This window comes from Pyxicephalus adspersus, chromosome 2, assembly GCF_032062135.1.
Source record: "Pyxicephalus adspersus chromosome 2, UCB_Pads_2.0, whole genome shotgun sequence".
Taxonomy (NCBI): Eukaryota; Metazoa; Chordata; class Amphibia; order Anura; family Pyxicephalidae; genus Pyxicephalus; species Pyxicephalus adspersus.
The window spans coordinates 72204722-72220757 of NC_092859.1; positions in this window are offsets into that span (position 1 = coordinate 72204722).

The window sequence follows — 16036 nt, forward strand, 5'->3', positions numbered from 1 at the left end:
AATCTTCTGCAATGACCAAAGGTCAGTAAGGAAAAAATCAATCCTTGAGTAGGAGAGATGCGAAACTGAAAAATAGGAATAATCTCGTTCTGTACTGTGTTGGCATCTCCAAATATCATATAGATCATGATTTGAGAAGAAAGTCACCAACTGAGGTGGAGGTTGTTTGGGTGAAGTGGATGAATCAATCGAATAATCTCCTGTTGCATTGAAGTCCCCACCTATTAGCAAGTTACCTTGTCGAACCGTTGAGACCTTAGCTATAAGTTTCGAGAAAAATTGCTTTTGCTTCTTATTTGGGGCGTAAACATTCACCAGAGTGAAGCTTTTATTATAATAAATCTGCCTTGAGGATCTTCCAGGTGATTGAGATATTGGAAACAAACAGAATCTTTCACTCCTATAAGAACGCCACATTTTTTCTTTGCTGCATTTGCCATATAGATGTGGGGAAATCTCCTCGGCTTCCATTTGGGTATTTTGCCTTGTTGCCTTGGGTATTCTTGTACAAAAATATTGTCTGCGTTGTGAATTTGAGCCTCCTGTAAGAGTGATGATCTTTTGAAAGGATTATTCAATCCTCTAGTGTTAATAGACAAAAAATTAATACCCATAGGGATTAAGGAGATACTTATTTATCACTTGGTGGATACTGTGCTTACTTGTGAAGCGAGGCCCGCAAAACTTGGTGCTTGAAATAAAAGGATAAAGAAAAAAACAAAAACAAAAGGAGAAAAAACAAAGAACAAATAAAAACATCCCGGGCCAATACTCCAGGTCAATGGGCAGATGAACTCTGCTTTGGTTTCTCATGGAGGGGTGAGAACCAATTTAAGGCACTTCTTCAGGGAAACCTTAAACCAGAACAAATAGAAAGAGCCAACAGTTCTATGTAGTAATCTGGTTATTCGTATTCATAACCGGATCACTTAGACACCTAAGTAGAAAAAAAACAAGAGCTATTCATATCCACTCTGAGACCATGTGTGTGGGAGTTTTAACATGTTGATGTTGAGAATCCTCCATATCGATGTTCCAACTTGCTAGAAGCTGTCTTTCAGATTCCACATTGGACATCGGGTAATTTTTCCCCAGGTAAAACACAATCAATTTTGTATGGAAACCCCATTTGTACAGGATTTTCTTTTCTCTCAAAATTTTAGTAATCGGAAGAAAGGTTTTCCTAGCTTGAAGTGTGTTTTGGGACAGATCAGTGAACATCTGAATATATTTATACTCTTCAGGTAACGGTGGCGGTTTCCTAGCCACATACATCACTTTCTCTTTCATATGAAAAAAATGTACTCTGATCAAAACATCTCTTGGAGTGTTCGGAAACAGAAAAGAGGGTTTCGGAATGCGATGTGCTCTATCAATTAGGAGATCACTTTCGGAAGCCATATGAAGTAAACATTTAAAGTATGCTGTGATAAAGCCTGTTAGTTCCCTTAAAGCAACTGCTTCAGGGATCCCTCTGAGTTTAATATTATTTCTTCCTTGATTGATCCTCTATATCAGCAAGTTTCTGCTTGATCCATTGTATATCTGTTCGCTGGTCTCGATGAGCATCTACTAGCTCATTATGTGCGTGAGAGAATTTTCCTTTCTATTCCCATCTATTTTCCTTTCTAAATGCTAAATTCTCTTTTCATGTTGTGTAATAGAAGATTTGATTTGAGTGAACATATTAATAGCCATATCTTGATGTAAAGAGTGTTTTAAGGAAAGCATAATTTCCTTCATGGTAGAAATCGAGAGCTCTTTGTGATGTACAGGAAAATCTTCAATGGTAAGGCAGGAAATGCCAGTGGGCCTAGATATCATATCATCACCCTGGGGATTATATAATGGAGGTTGCATCTCAACTGCATGGTTGTCAGTACTAAGCTGGGAAGCTTTAACAGAGCCGGGTGACTCACCAGAAACAGGTTCCAGTCGGTCCGCACAGTGAGATCTGGTGTCTGATGAAGATGGTGTAAACGGAGAATCCGGAGCTGCCGAGGGGGAATTAGGCCTCGATCCCGCGCCATCCTGTGAGTCTGTTGCATCCTGCATCATAAAGAAGCTGGTGAGTTTCCGCGGCTCCGGTTATGTTTTCATCCGTTTTGTCATCGTTTCTTAGGTATAGGTACCCTGAGACAGCTTATGTGCACCTTGTAACCCGATAATTCAGGTGGAAATTCGCTGTGGTAGTCGCTAACGGCTCCCTCTGATGCAGAGCAGTTTGATCAAGCAGCCATCTTGCAGCCGGCCAGACACGCCCCCCCTCATCCTGGGGTGTTTTTGACCACATTTGAAACAACAGCCGAGAGGGAAAGTTGGCCTAGGGAATAGTGAGCGGGATCAGTGGCCCCGCTATTATCTGGAGAGTCCCAAAAAGCATATTATGACCTAGAGCCGTCGTAAACAAGCGACTATGTCCACCTTAAGGCAGAAATACTGGCATGGCTGGGTGTCACCCTGGCTGTCTGGGCCCAATGGGTGTATAACTGGTCCTATCGAGCAGGAAAAGCTCCCAGGACCCCAGATGTATGACCTGATACATCTAACAAGGAAGTGGCTACAACCCGAGCTGTTGTCAGGACCGCAAATTGTGGAAAAGGTAGTTATGGACTGATTCCTAAGTTCCCTTCCTGTTTCCATTCAAAAGTGGATGAGCCATGGAGACCCGTCGACAGCTGATAAGCTGGTGGACCTAGTGGAAAGGTTATTGGCTGCCGATAACTTCAGTACTCATGGACTCATGGACACCCCAAGACCAGACCATCCCCAGCTGTGGGTAAGAGTGAACCAAGGTATGGGGGTGGAGAGAGCGAGAAAAGGGGAGCTAAGGGTAATAGACAGACTCCAGTCAATGTATGGCGGAAGAGACTGGGATCGCTAGCCCCCCAGGAGGGAGCTAAACATGTTATTTGTTATTGCTGCCGAGAAGAAGGACATATTGCTGTGGTGGATAAACCAATGCACTGTCACTTTCTGGGTGGCAGACGACAGTCTCTTTCTGCCACCATTGCATGCCCTGCTATACGGGGCGATGAAAAACATTGGTGAAAAATGTTTATGAATACCAAACCAATTGTGGGGCTGTTAGACTCAGGTAGTGTGATAACACTAGTGAAAGCTGAGCTAGTGGTTACAGAGACCTCCTGTCTTAAAACAGTGGGGGTAACATGTGTACACTGGGATACTAGGGAGTATCCTGTGACGTCAGTGTCTTTTGAAACCTCCCTAGGTAAACTGTGTCATCAGGAGGGGTTGGTTCCCCACTTACCATATGATGCTATCATTGGGAGGGATTTTCCCAAATTCCTGGAGCTCTGGGATCACCCACCCCATGTAGTGCTGTTATCCTCAGCGCATGAGGCTCTGATGATTATGGGGACACTCCGGGGTTTCCTTTGTCTGTGCTAGCAGGGGAAACAGTTAATCCTAGGGAGGAATCGGCAACTTCGAGGGAAAGCCAGCAAACCCTGGAATTCCCTGACTTACAGGTACATAGAGTGAACTTTGTTACAGAGCAATTGAAAGACCCCACATTGTTTAAAGCCCCGGAAGAATGCCGTAAAAATTGATGGGAACCTAGTGCACCCAGACGAAAGGGTTGCCATTCCCATACTTTAATATAGAAAGAGACCTACTCTATCGGGTGTCACAAAGTGGGGGGGAAACCATTCAACAGCTAGTGGTACCCAAGCCATACCGAAAATTGGTGTTAGGTCTGGCCCATGACACCTCCTAGGGGGACATCTGGGGGCTGAGAAAACCAGAGAGTGATTAGTCCAAAGGTTTTATTGGCCAGGGGTCACCAAGGAGGTGGAGATATACTGTGCTTGTCTGCCCCAATGCCACATTTTCATAGCCCTTTGGTACCCCTCCCCATCATTGAGGTCCCGTTTGAGAGGATTGCCATGGATATAGTTGGCCCATTGCTAAAGTCAGCTAGGGGCCATCAATATATCCTAGTCATATTGGACTATGCCACTCGGTATCCTGAGGCAATTCCTCTCTGAAATACTTCTGCTAAAACCATAGCCCGGGAGCTGTTGCAAGTTTTCAGCCGAGTAGGAGTGGCCAAAGAGGTTCTTACTGATCAAGGAACCCTGTTTATGTCCCAAGTGACTAAAGAGCTTTGTAAACTCTTAAAGGTGACACAACTACGCACATCGGTGTATCACCCTCAAATAGACATCTTAGGGGAACGTTTTAACAAAACTTTAAAATAGATGCTGTGGAAGGTAGTAGATAAAGACGGGAAAAATTGGGACTGTCTACTCAACCTTTTTGATGTTTGCTATCCAGGAGGTACTCCAATGCTTAACAAGATTCTCTCCCTTTGAATTATTATATTGGAGGCACCCCAGGGGACTGTTAGATATTGCTAAGGAAACATGGGAAAGTTAAAGTTCCCCTCATAGAAGTGTCGAGCACAATATATACACTTAGGTCTATAAATATTTGGACAACTTTTTTTCTAATTTTGGTTCTGTACATTACCACAAATAATTTTAAATGAAACAACTCAGATCCAGTTTAACTGCAGACTTTCAGCTTGAATTCAATGGGTTGAACAAAAAGGTTGCATAAAAATATGAGGAACTAAAGCCTTTTTTTTACACAATCACTTCATTTCAGGGGCTCAAAAGAAATTGGACAATTGGCTATTTCATGGGCTGGTGTGGGCAATTCCTTCAGTATGTCATTATTAATTAAGCAGATAAAAGGCCTGGAGTTGATTTGAGATTGGGAGGTGTCTCATAATACAGATGGACAATGACCCAAAACATACAGCCAAAGCAACTCAAGAGTTTAATAAAGCAAACGAGTGGAATATTCTGAAATGGCCAAGTCAGTCACCTGATCTGAACCCAATTGAGCATGAATTTCACTTGTTGAAGACTAAACTTCAGACAGAAATGCCCCCAAACAAACTGCAGCTGAAAGCCGCTGCTGCCGCTGCTGCCGCTTCCATCTTTCTATCCATAGGGTCTCTAAAGGTTCCTGAATTTTCCATAGGGAGGACCACATCCCTGACAAATTCCTGTAATGGAGGCGTCCACTGCTGGAATAACATCAAAGACCTCTGACTCCTTCTCACTAATTGGGTACAATTTAGTGAATCTATTCATAAAGGAACAATCAGGTTTTGCCCGCCATCAGGTTTTGCCCACTCTCCTTTAAAGAGCTGCTTTATCTCTTCTATAAATGGAAAGGTTTTAACCTCCTTCTTTAAAGATGAAAAACTTCTTCTCTTTGGGGGGGGGGGGGGGGGGGATTCTTCTTCCCACTGAAGAGCCTCTTTGATAAACAAACAGCAACTGAAAGCCGCTGCAGTAAAGGCCGGGCAGAGCATTAAAAAGGAGGAAAACCAGCATCTGGTGATGTCCATGAGTTTAAGACTACAGGCTGTCATTGCCAGCAAAGGGTTTTCAACCAAGTATTAGAAATGAACATTTTATTTGCAACTTTTTAATTTGTCCAATTACTTTTGAGCCCCTGAAATGAAGTGATTGTGTAAAAAAAAAGGCTTTAGTTCCTCACATTTATATGTAATCTTTTGTTCAACCTGCTGAATTAAAGCTGAAAATCTGCAGTTTAACTGCATCTGAGTTGTTTCATTTAAAATTAATTGTGGTAATGTACGAAACCAAAACTCGAAAAATGTTGTCTCTGTCCAAATATTTATGGATCTAACTGTATATATATATATATATACACAGGTAGTCCCTGAGTTAAGGACATCCGACATACAGACGACTCCTAAATAGTAGACTAGATGACTCCTAATATTTTAATATTCTTTTCCTAAACCATGTATATAAATATATATATAGGTAGTCCCCAGCTTACACACGAGATAGGGACTGTAGGTTTGTTCTTAAGTTGAATTTGTATGTAAGTCAGAACAGGTACATTATTTTAATAAATGCAATTAGGACAAATGTTTGCAGCATGGTGTCAGTTTTTGTATAAAATCCTGACTGTGAGTTAATCACAAACAAAGCAGAAAAAAAATAAACATTTCTGAAGTCTAGACATTCATTAACTTGTGCTTTAATATGCAAAAAAAAACAACTGCAGAGTTTGTCTTGGGTAATAAAGAGATACAAGATGTTGCACATGAACATGAAGAGAAACAACAAAGAAAGGAAGGAAACACAAACATTACATAGTTTTTTGTACATAAGTGGTAATTATCTGGACCATGTTCAGTTTACTTGAGTCATCCTCCTCAGCCATTTCCTCATTCGCCTGACTCATCGATGGTAACACTGCTTCCCAGTTCATGTTGAAGGAAGAGGACACCTTTGGAAGGAACTGTGTAGAGAGCCGCAAATATACCCCTTCTGCTGAGACAGAATAATAAGTCTCTCTAATTAAGGGAGATTGTAGTTCAGGTACCCTACGGGCGGTAGCCCGTAATAGCCATCAGAAACACTGTTCTCCATGTCAGTTTTTCTATTGAAACAACTTCTATTGGATGGAAGGGAGAGAAAAAAATGGCTTTGAGCACTAAAGATAAGTCCCAAGATAGACATAAAGGCTTTACTGGAGGCCTGATCTTTACTGCTGCTTTCAGGAACTGTTGGATTAGTGCATTTTCGGCCCATTTCTGTAAAGTCAGGGCTGATAAGGCCAACACCTGTACCTTTATGGTGTTATAGCTAATAACCCTCTCTAGTGCAGACTGCAATAACTCAAATATTTGAGCTACTGTAGGCTCTGTTGGGGAGAAACCTTTTATTGGTTGTTGATTTCTTTGCTTTTAAGAGAGTTCCTGCCACTTTGTCAGATACAACTGCCCTAAATACCTCCAATGTAGGGGCTGTGCTTTGATCCAAGTCCCCAGAATTAGCAAATCCTTCTGATCCGGTAGAGGCCAAGAGGAAGACCTCAGCATCTGAGCACCTCAGAGTCATCAGGGAGAACCAGGGCCTTCTCGGCCAACATGGTAGTATCACTATTGCCTGGTTCGCAATTAGTGGTAATTGGCGGGAACACATACAGAAGATAGATCTGATGGAGAATGCGTCTTGAGCTTATGCCTGTTCGCAGTGGAACCTTATACTGAACCGGGTAATGTCATCAAGTCTATTACTGTGTTCCCCACAGTTGGAAAATTGGGGACTTAAGGACCATTCTTTTGGATCCAGAAATGACCTGCTCAATTCATCCGCCAATTGATTCTGCTTCTATGGATACTGCTGTCAGGTCTAGCAGATTTTGTTCTGCCCATCCAAAGATCCTGGTTGCTATCTGCAATAGTCGTGGGCTCCTTATTGCCCCTTGTTCTGCAATGTAAGCCACTGTGGTCTTGTTGCTTGACAAAATTATTACGCGGCACATGTTTTCAGAGCTTGCCAGGCTGCTTCGAGTTCCATCACATTGGATTCACCCTTTATGGGTGATAACCACTGGCCCTGTGCCATCTGTCCATTTCAATCGGCTCCCCAACCTGCTAGACTTGCATCTCTTGTAATGATTTTCCAATCTACTTTCACAAGGAACACTCCTCTTGATCGATTCTGCACTGATGGCCTCCATAATAGTTTCTTCCGAACTGAAACTGGAAGGGAGATGACCTGTTCCATGGATACTCAGTCCCATTGACTGAGAAAGCAAATTTGCAGCAACCTTATGTGCCACTTGGCCCACTGCACTACTGCTATACATGGCCCCTGGCATCCCAACATTTTGATGCAACTTCTTGCCCTTAATTTTTAGGGTCCTGCAGAATAGAAGTGCCCCATTTGTTAGCTGTTCTATCTTCGGCTGAGTCAGGAAAACCTTTGAGATTTCCGTATTGATCTTTACTCCCAGATATTCCATCACCTGAGTGGAGACTGATACTTCTGGTAGTTCACTAGCCATCCGAAGCAAGCTAAAGTTTTCAACACACACTCTCTGTCCTTTACAAGTTGATCCCTGGTCTTTGCTAGCACCAATATGTCGTCCAAGTAATGGTATAGGCATAGTCCCTGAAGTCTTAGATAAGCCACTAGCACCACAAAATCCTTGGAGAATGTTCTTTGGGCCGTCGCTAGGACGAAGGGCAGACATGTGAATTAGTAATGACAATCTTGTGTAGTGAACCTCAAATATTTTTGATCTCTCTGAGCAATTGCCATATGTAGGTATGCATTTTCCAGATCGTTTGAGATCATCCAACTGCCTGGATATATGACTGACAAAATTGTTTGTAGTGATTCCATCCGAAATGACTTCATTTCCAGATATGTATTCAGGCTTCTCAAATCCAATACTGGACAAAAATCTCCTGAGGCTTTCTGTACCAGGAATAGCCTGGAAAAGAATCCTTTGCAATGTTCTTGTAGTGCAGGGGTGCGCAACAGGTGGAACGCGATCTACCAGTAGATCGCAAAGGCCTTTCAAAATAAACCCTACTGCGCACAGAAGTAATTAAGTCCAAGTTTTTATTGTTGGTAGATCATTTTGACTTGGTCATTTTAAAAGTAGCTTGCAAACCAAAAAAGTGGGTGCACCCCTCTTGAAATGAAACAGGTACTTCTGCTTGAAACATTGCCAATTCCTGAACATACGAAATTATGGTTTGCTTTTTCGATAAATATTTTGAAAGAAATATTTTTCTAAAACCGCATTGTGGGGGTCTCTAAGCAAATTCGATCTGGTATCCCCCAGATACTACTGATATTACCAAGGCGTCTGTGATTTTGTGATTCCATTCTCCCGAATTTTTAAAGGCGGGCACCAAACTCTAGTTCCTAGGTATAGCCATTTTCAGAAATGCTTGCTCGACGTCTTGGTTGGCTGCACAACACCTGTTCTGGCTGGCCTCTGAAGTGTTGGCCTCTGAGTTCCCTTCCATTGTGGCAGTGTGTATTGCCGGGACCTGAAATCTCGCCAACTTTCTTTGGGTCCCCGGCTATGCCTTGTAAATGGTTGTTGTCTCTGCTTTTGGGGTAACAGGCCCAATTTCCTGCCAGTTACCCTCTGAATCCTTTCTTCCAAGAACTTTCTGAAGAGCAACTCAAAGAGTATGGAACACAATGATTGTTTCAAAACTGAGTCAGCTACCCAATGTCTCAACCAAAGGGCCCTTCTTGCTTTTACAGAAAAAGCCATTTTTTTTGCTGACAATCTGACCAGATCCAGCAATGCTTCTGCCAGGAATTCTGCAGTTAGCCTCATCTTCTCTAAACAGATACTGGCAGAAGAATTTTCTGCTTCACTCTCTATGATGTCCCTAGATCTTTGCACCCAAGCCAATAAGGCTCTTGACACAGAAGTGCAACTGCAGGCCAAGTGCCACTAGCTAACCCTGCAGCTGCATCAATCATCTTGAGATTCCCCTTTCCATCTTTCTATCCATAGGGTCTCTAAAGGTTCCTGAATTTTCCATAGGGAGGACCACATCCCTGACGAATTGCTGTAATGGAGCCTCCACTGCTGGAATAACATCAAAGACCTCTGACTCCTTCTCAATAATTGGGTACAATTTAGTGAATCTATTCATAAAGGAACAATCAGGTTTTGCCCACTCTCCTTTAAAGAGATGCTTTATCTCTTCTATAAATGGAAAGGTTTTAACCTCCTTCTTTAAAGATGAAACATTTCTTCTCTTTGGGGGGGGGGGGGGGGAAATTCTTCTTCCCACTGAAGAGCCTCTTTGATAGCATGTACAAACGAGCTGATTAATGAAAAATCAAATGAAATAGAATTTCTTTCTTCCAACTCAGAATCTGATATATTTCTGTGGAAAATCCCAATGTTTAACCACATCCTCATGTGCCATCGAACTTGTGAATGCGGTAAGGTTCTTTAAACTCTCTGCATTGGCCTGATCAATATACTCCTTTATTTCCTTGACCTCGGTCTCTCTGTCCTGGCATGCCTCTTTTTTTTTAATCGTTTTTATTCCTTTTCAGAAAAATTTTACAACATATAAACAAATACATACATAACAAACATAATTTAACAATATAGCAATCAGGATCCAACAAGTATCTTGAAAGTAGAACCAGCTGCATTTGAGTAACCCAAAATCTGTAATACAAATCAAAATGCCCCTCAGGGCTGGCAATAAGTAAACATATTTCACATTAAAAGTAGCAATAGTAAGAGGGTTTTTCCGGCTCGTGGATAAGTAAACCAGAGCTATTATGGTATCTGGACCCTTGTTTGAGAATTAACAGTAATTAACAAACATAAACAGAAATATAACAAACAACAAAGTAGCCCTAGAGTGGGGGGGTAGGGAAGATAGACAAAAAAGGGGGGGAACATTCAGGTGGTAACCCTCAACACCTGGCCCAGAAATGTTGTAACTATAGTTTCTTTAGCGTATATGTGATTAAATTTGAGAAGATTCTTTAAAACAGTCCCATATTGACCATGTCAGTTTAAATTGTTACAAATGTTCGTTATCCTCTGCCACCAGCATTTCTATATGACATATTTTTTCTGAGACCCAATCTTTAAAGGTAGGAACATTGACTTGTTTCCAAGATCTCGGGATCAAAGCCCTAGTGGCCGTAAAAAAATGGCCTAAGAGGCCTTTTTTTTTATTATGTTTGAGTGAGCCCGGGATCATTTAAAGAAATGTCACTTTGGGATCATTCGGGACCGTGGACCCGGTACACACGTTGTTCAAATGAATTACTGACTCCCAGAATTTAAATATAGGTAGACATTCCCACCATATGTGAAGTAGTGTTCCTCTTTGTGTATGACATTGCCAGCATCTATCAGACTGCTGGATGAAAATACGATATAGGTCTGCCGGGCAACAGTATCATCTAGATAGGACCTTTTAGTTAGTTTCTTTGGCTTTACATGTCAGTGCAAGTTTATGAGTAAGTATAAAGGACTTTTCTCAATCTTCATCAGCTATTGACTCTCCTAAGTCTCTCTCCCAATACCGCGTGTATACAGGGGGAGCAAAGTCAGGCCATACAATACTGAAACTACATGGGTAGGGTGTGTGGTGGAACTGATTATCTTCTCAAATTCTGTCAAGCCTCTATGCACTGAAACGCAAGGTCATATCAGTGAAGGAGGACACAAAGGAGGTCAATTGTCTATAGGAGAACCACAAGAGCATCTTACCAGTATTGGGTATATCCAGGGAAGCCAAGGGAGGAACCTAGGCCATTAAGTAAAATATCCTCAAAATGTCCATCAAAGAGAACAATCTACCCAGGGTAGGGACCTAAGATCAATTGGCGAAAGCGAGGTTTCTATCCTTACCCATTCTTCGGAGTCAGTATTATGAAACGGGTCCTCCACATGTACTAAAACCAATACTCAGTATTAAAACATAATATCAGGAACACCTACACCCCCTCTAGCTTTAGGTTTGGCCAATGTATGAAATGCCAACCGAGGGCGCCTTGCATGTCACATAAAGTTTCGAAATAGACTATGCAATTTCTGTGGATAATGTGCTGGTACAGAGATTTGGACTGTTTGGAACAGGTACAATAACTTTGGTAGTACATCCAATTTAAGAGTGTTGATAAGTGCAAACCATCCCAGAGATAGGGAAGTATATTTCTGGAGTTCGGATTGAAGTTTACTATAAAGGGGGAATAGTTGTAAGAGAACAGATTAGAGGGATTAGATGTTATCATCACACCTATGTATTTAATCGCCTCGTTGCATATTCTGAAAGAAGTGTTGGCGCTAATTGATGTCATTTGGTTAGCGTCTAGTGTAACATCTCACATGGCTCTTTAAGGCATGTTGCCCAAACCAGTTTAAAAGGCAGGGCTTTTGCCCCACATGCCTAGCAGGATCCATTGCCCTCATGCGACTTGCTTTTAGAATGGGAAGATTTTCCCCTACTTGCTTTATTTAAGGGGGAGCTCATCCCTGTCCCAAGTCTGCGTATAGAGGAACGTCACACAGGGGTAGGAGAGGCCTCATGTCTTGTCTTTTTGAGGCGTTTCCTGCCAGAGCTTTTATCTCTATAATGAATATAAAAATGTGAATATCGAGTTTAAGATAACACTTATTGTCCAAAAACTTCAAAAACATTTTTTACCTTAACCAGAATCCTGCTTGAGAGGCTGGCGGAGAGCCATCTGGACCTAAACCCAAACTAGTTTAGACTAGTTATAAATTCTCATGGTTTAAACAAGAAAAAATATACCAAAACATAAAGAAAAAAATTTTCAGGATACTAAAGCAACTAAACAAGAAGAAAAAAAATCATGACTTACTGAAACCATTGAATAGTCGCTAGGAAACTTCCCAGTTTAAATTTGGTGCCGCTGGAACTCACTTCCAAATGCTTCATTTTACTTACTGTGCAGACGCCGAGAAAATTAGTATAATAAAATTTGAAACACAAAATCATGTCATATTTTTCATAAGTTTATTGTTAATTTTTTTTTAATGTATTTACTATTTTTACATGATTTTGTGTTTCAAACTTTAATATACTCATACTAATATATTATACTGCAAAATATATTAAAACAACGTAGCGCCTTTAGACATGAAAATCCGGGCAGAAATGAACCACTCAGGACGTTAAGCTGTGAATAAATACATTAGTACTGTAGGTCCTCATTTCTTTATTTGAAATGAAAGAATGCTGTAATAGAAATGTACCAGAAGATGTCAGCATAACACTGGCAAACAATAGAATATAAAGTGGTGAAGCTTTGTGCTTCTGAATATCCAGTTTGTTGTCTAAAGGGTTTTGTAGGTTCAGCTGTTGCTAGCTTCTTGTTCTCAGCTTCCTGTAGTCAAGCTAATTTTTTCTTGTCATTGTTTTAAGCTGTGTAATCATTCAAGAGGTTTTGTATTTAAAAACGTGATTATTGTTTTTAATTTTTAATGCAATATAACTGTCTTTATAGGTGTCAGTCAAATTTAAAGTAAAGATGGAGAAATTAGTAGTGCTCACTTCGTTTTTTTTTTTTTTTTTTTTATGTAACAAGCCATGTACAAAACATGCAGAATCTCTATATTAATAACCTAATGTAATGTGATAATGCCCCGTGCTCACTCCTTCACAACTGTTCAAGCCCTTCTTTTCCATGGGTATTTTGAAAATCCTCCCTGGACCTCTTCCATTACATTAGCTACCCTGCAGTATCTTTTTTTCATTACTAAAAATACTGTATATCTCTGCCTGCTGCAGATATGTAGCATGTTCCCTATATTAATGAGAGTTACTGGGTATCACACTGAAATTCTAGGGACATGCAGATATGACAAACAATTTCTATTGATGTGTAAATTTTATCAATAATAGGAAAAAAAAATCAATGACATCATTATATTACTAACAACAGGTAGATATCAATAGCATGCTGATAATGGGTATCAATAAACAGATATGAGTGATATGTATAAAGGGCCAACAGCATGCAGATATTACCAATGGATAGCAGATTATGTAAAGAAACATATTTCACTATAGGCAGATCCAGTAACAGGTACCCCAGTGACATGCAAATTCCAGTGAAAAAGTGACAGGTAAATTCTGGTGAAGGGCGGATTTTAGTGACAGAATATTGGAAGCTTTACAGACACTGAATTTTGTAGAGTGGAGAGACTGTGGTGTCTGTGATGTATAGAATAGTCAATTTTAGAAAAAGGTATTAGAGAAATTCCTTACATTAATCCCCTGAGCGGCAATCCCGAGTGTGGCTCGGGATAAAAAAAACATGTTGAAAGCGGTAGCCCCGAGCAACACTCGGGGTAGCTAAAAACATAAAAAATAAACACTTACCCGGTCCCATCAGTGTCCTCTGTTGTCCTGCCTGTCCATGCCCATCCTCTTGCCACGTTCCCTTCCTCCAATCTGTCCCCCAGCGAGTGCGCTGACGTTCCCTGGGAGTTCCTGGTGATATTGGTGCATGTGGGAGCGTGTCAGGAATTTCAAACTATTTCAAAATGACCTTATTGAGTCCAATACAAAGTAATCATTTTATATATATTACATATATGCTTCTTTACAGCTATATTATAGGTTTCAGTATTTTTCATTTATTTATGCACTCTTGTTTTAACTGATTTTTGTGTTTTTTTATTTAAAGTTCATTATTAAATTTATTACATTTAGAAAATATTGGACATATTGCAGTGAGTTATGCGTAAGAAATACATTTACATAAAAAACAATATATCGCTTTTATACATATAAATCTGGACAGAAATGAACCGCCAAGTAGGTTAAAAAGAGACATAAAACCACTGATAGTTAGGTTGTTAATATGTTGATACATTTTACTTTTAAAACCTTCTGACCAGATTTGAGTCAGTGCTTAGTCCAACCACTGATAAGGCCAATAACATTATTACATCTTGCCAACTGGTGGACAGTCCAGTCTGGTGCTGACAGGATTTTGTGGTTTAAAGTATTTTCTTTTTAGAAAAGAAGAAGGGCAGCCCAAAACTGTAAAATAACATGTTAGCACTTAATTGTATATCATGTCCAGCTGAATGTTACTACCTAGCTTCATTATGACCAAAATAAAGGAAGGCCTACACCTCTCCTTTTTTTATATGTATTTTTTGTTGACAGTAGCGGCATGATATTCTTGTTCTTATGGGGTTGTTCCTAAACTATAGGCTTTAATTGTTTTAACTCACTGTGAAAACTTTTTTTTTTTTTAATGAGATTACTATGGCCGTGATAATATAATGGATAACTATAATTCCAGGATAGATAAATTGCACTGAAACCTTCATTCCATTTCTTTTGACGCTTTCTTTGGGAGAATTATTAATATGAGAAAGCTATGTGGTATCAGCACAAGGTTGTACTTTTGCACAGGCACATTTATTTTTAAAGCTCCATTTTGGAAAGCATTAGGCTTAGCATGGATAAGCAATTCACTTTCTCTCAACCCTGGCTAATGGATTACCAGCCCATATGCCCTGCAGCCAAGGGGATATCAAGTTTATGGACACTGGAGATTTGCAAACTATTATATAGTAAGAACAAAAGTAAATGACACCTTACATACGTCAAGTTTTAAAAATGCTATTAATGCTTTTTTAATGTCAGATGAAATTTTAGATGCATTTAACAGTGTTACAACATAATTACTTTGCATTTCAAATTTCATCTGACACTAATAAAAGCTAGTACAGAATACCCAATATCATTACTCATGAACATTTTAATAATAAAATATTATGACATTTTTATTAAAAACATGATGTGCCAATAGTTCTGTTCAAAGCAAAACTTCATTTTAAAATACCATGTCACCTTTTCTAGACCCGTAATCAAATAGTGAGATATTCCACCAAGACAATCTAACATTCTCTCAATAAATCCCCTGTTGGGAATTACTTACTGCCACTGAAACACATAGACGTGGAAGATTCCCACAAAGGCAATAAATGTCTGGGAATGTATGATTCCCTTTTTAATAAATGGAGCACAAAGTTAACATCAAAGGTCTTCACTGTCAGATTGTATTAAGTATGTATCTGGGTGGGTGGAATGGTAAAGTACTTGATAAAGCTAAAATCTGGGCAAAGAGATACATACATAATTAAAATACCTATGGTTGGTATGAACTGCTTTATTTTCCAAAGATTTGTTCTGGCACTCTTGTGCTCAAGGTACCCCAGCAAAGCACCCCGGAGATTTTTTTACATACATTGTGTTAAAGCCTCCAAACTAGGTAGTAACTGGACAATTAAAGAGCAACAGTATACTAACCGATCCCCCTTGAGTTTCTTTCTCCTGTAACAGACTTTCCTGTAATTACCAGGGAACTAAGTGGAGGAGAATTCTTTTTCCTAATCTGATAAAGTTCTGAAATTCAAAACAAACAAAATGTGTATGTGTATGCATGCTTTTTTGAACACATTACTTTGTAACCATGAAATGTGAACCTTACCTTTTCATACTTGGACACCGCCACCCGGCCGGCTGAACACAAGATCCCGGCCGGCTGAACACAAGATACCGGCCGGCATCTTACCTGGTCCCGCTGATCGTCCATGTCTGTCTTCGTCCAGCGCCGGATGATCTCTGCAGGGAGAAGCCGTCCGGCGGAGAAAAAAAACGGAAGGCTTCTCCCTG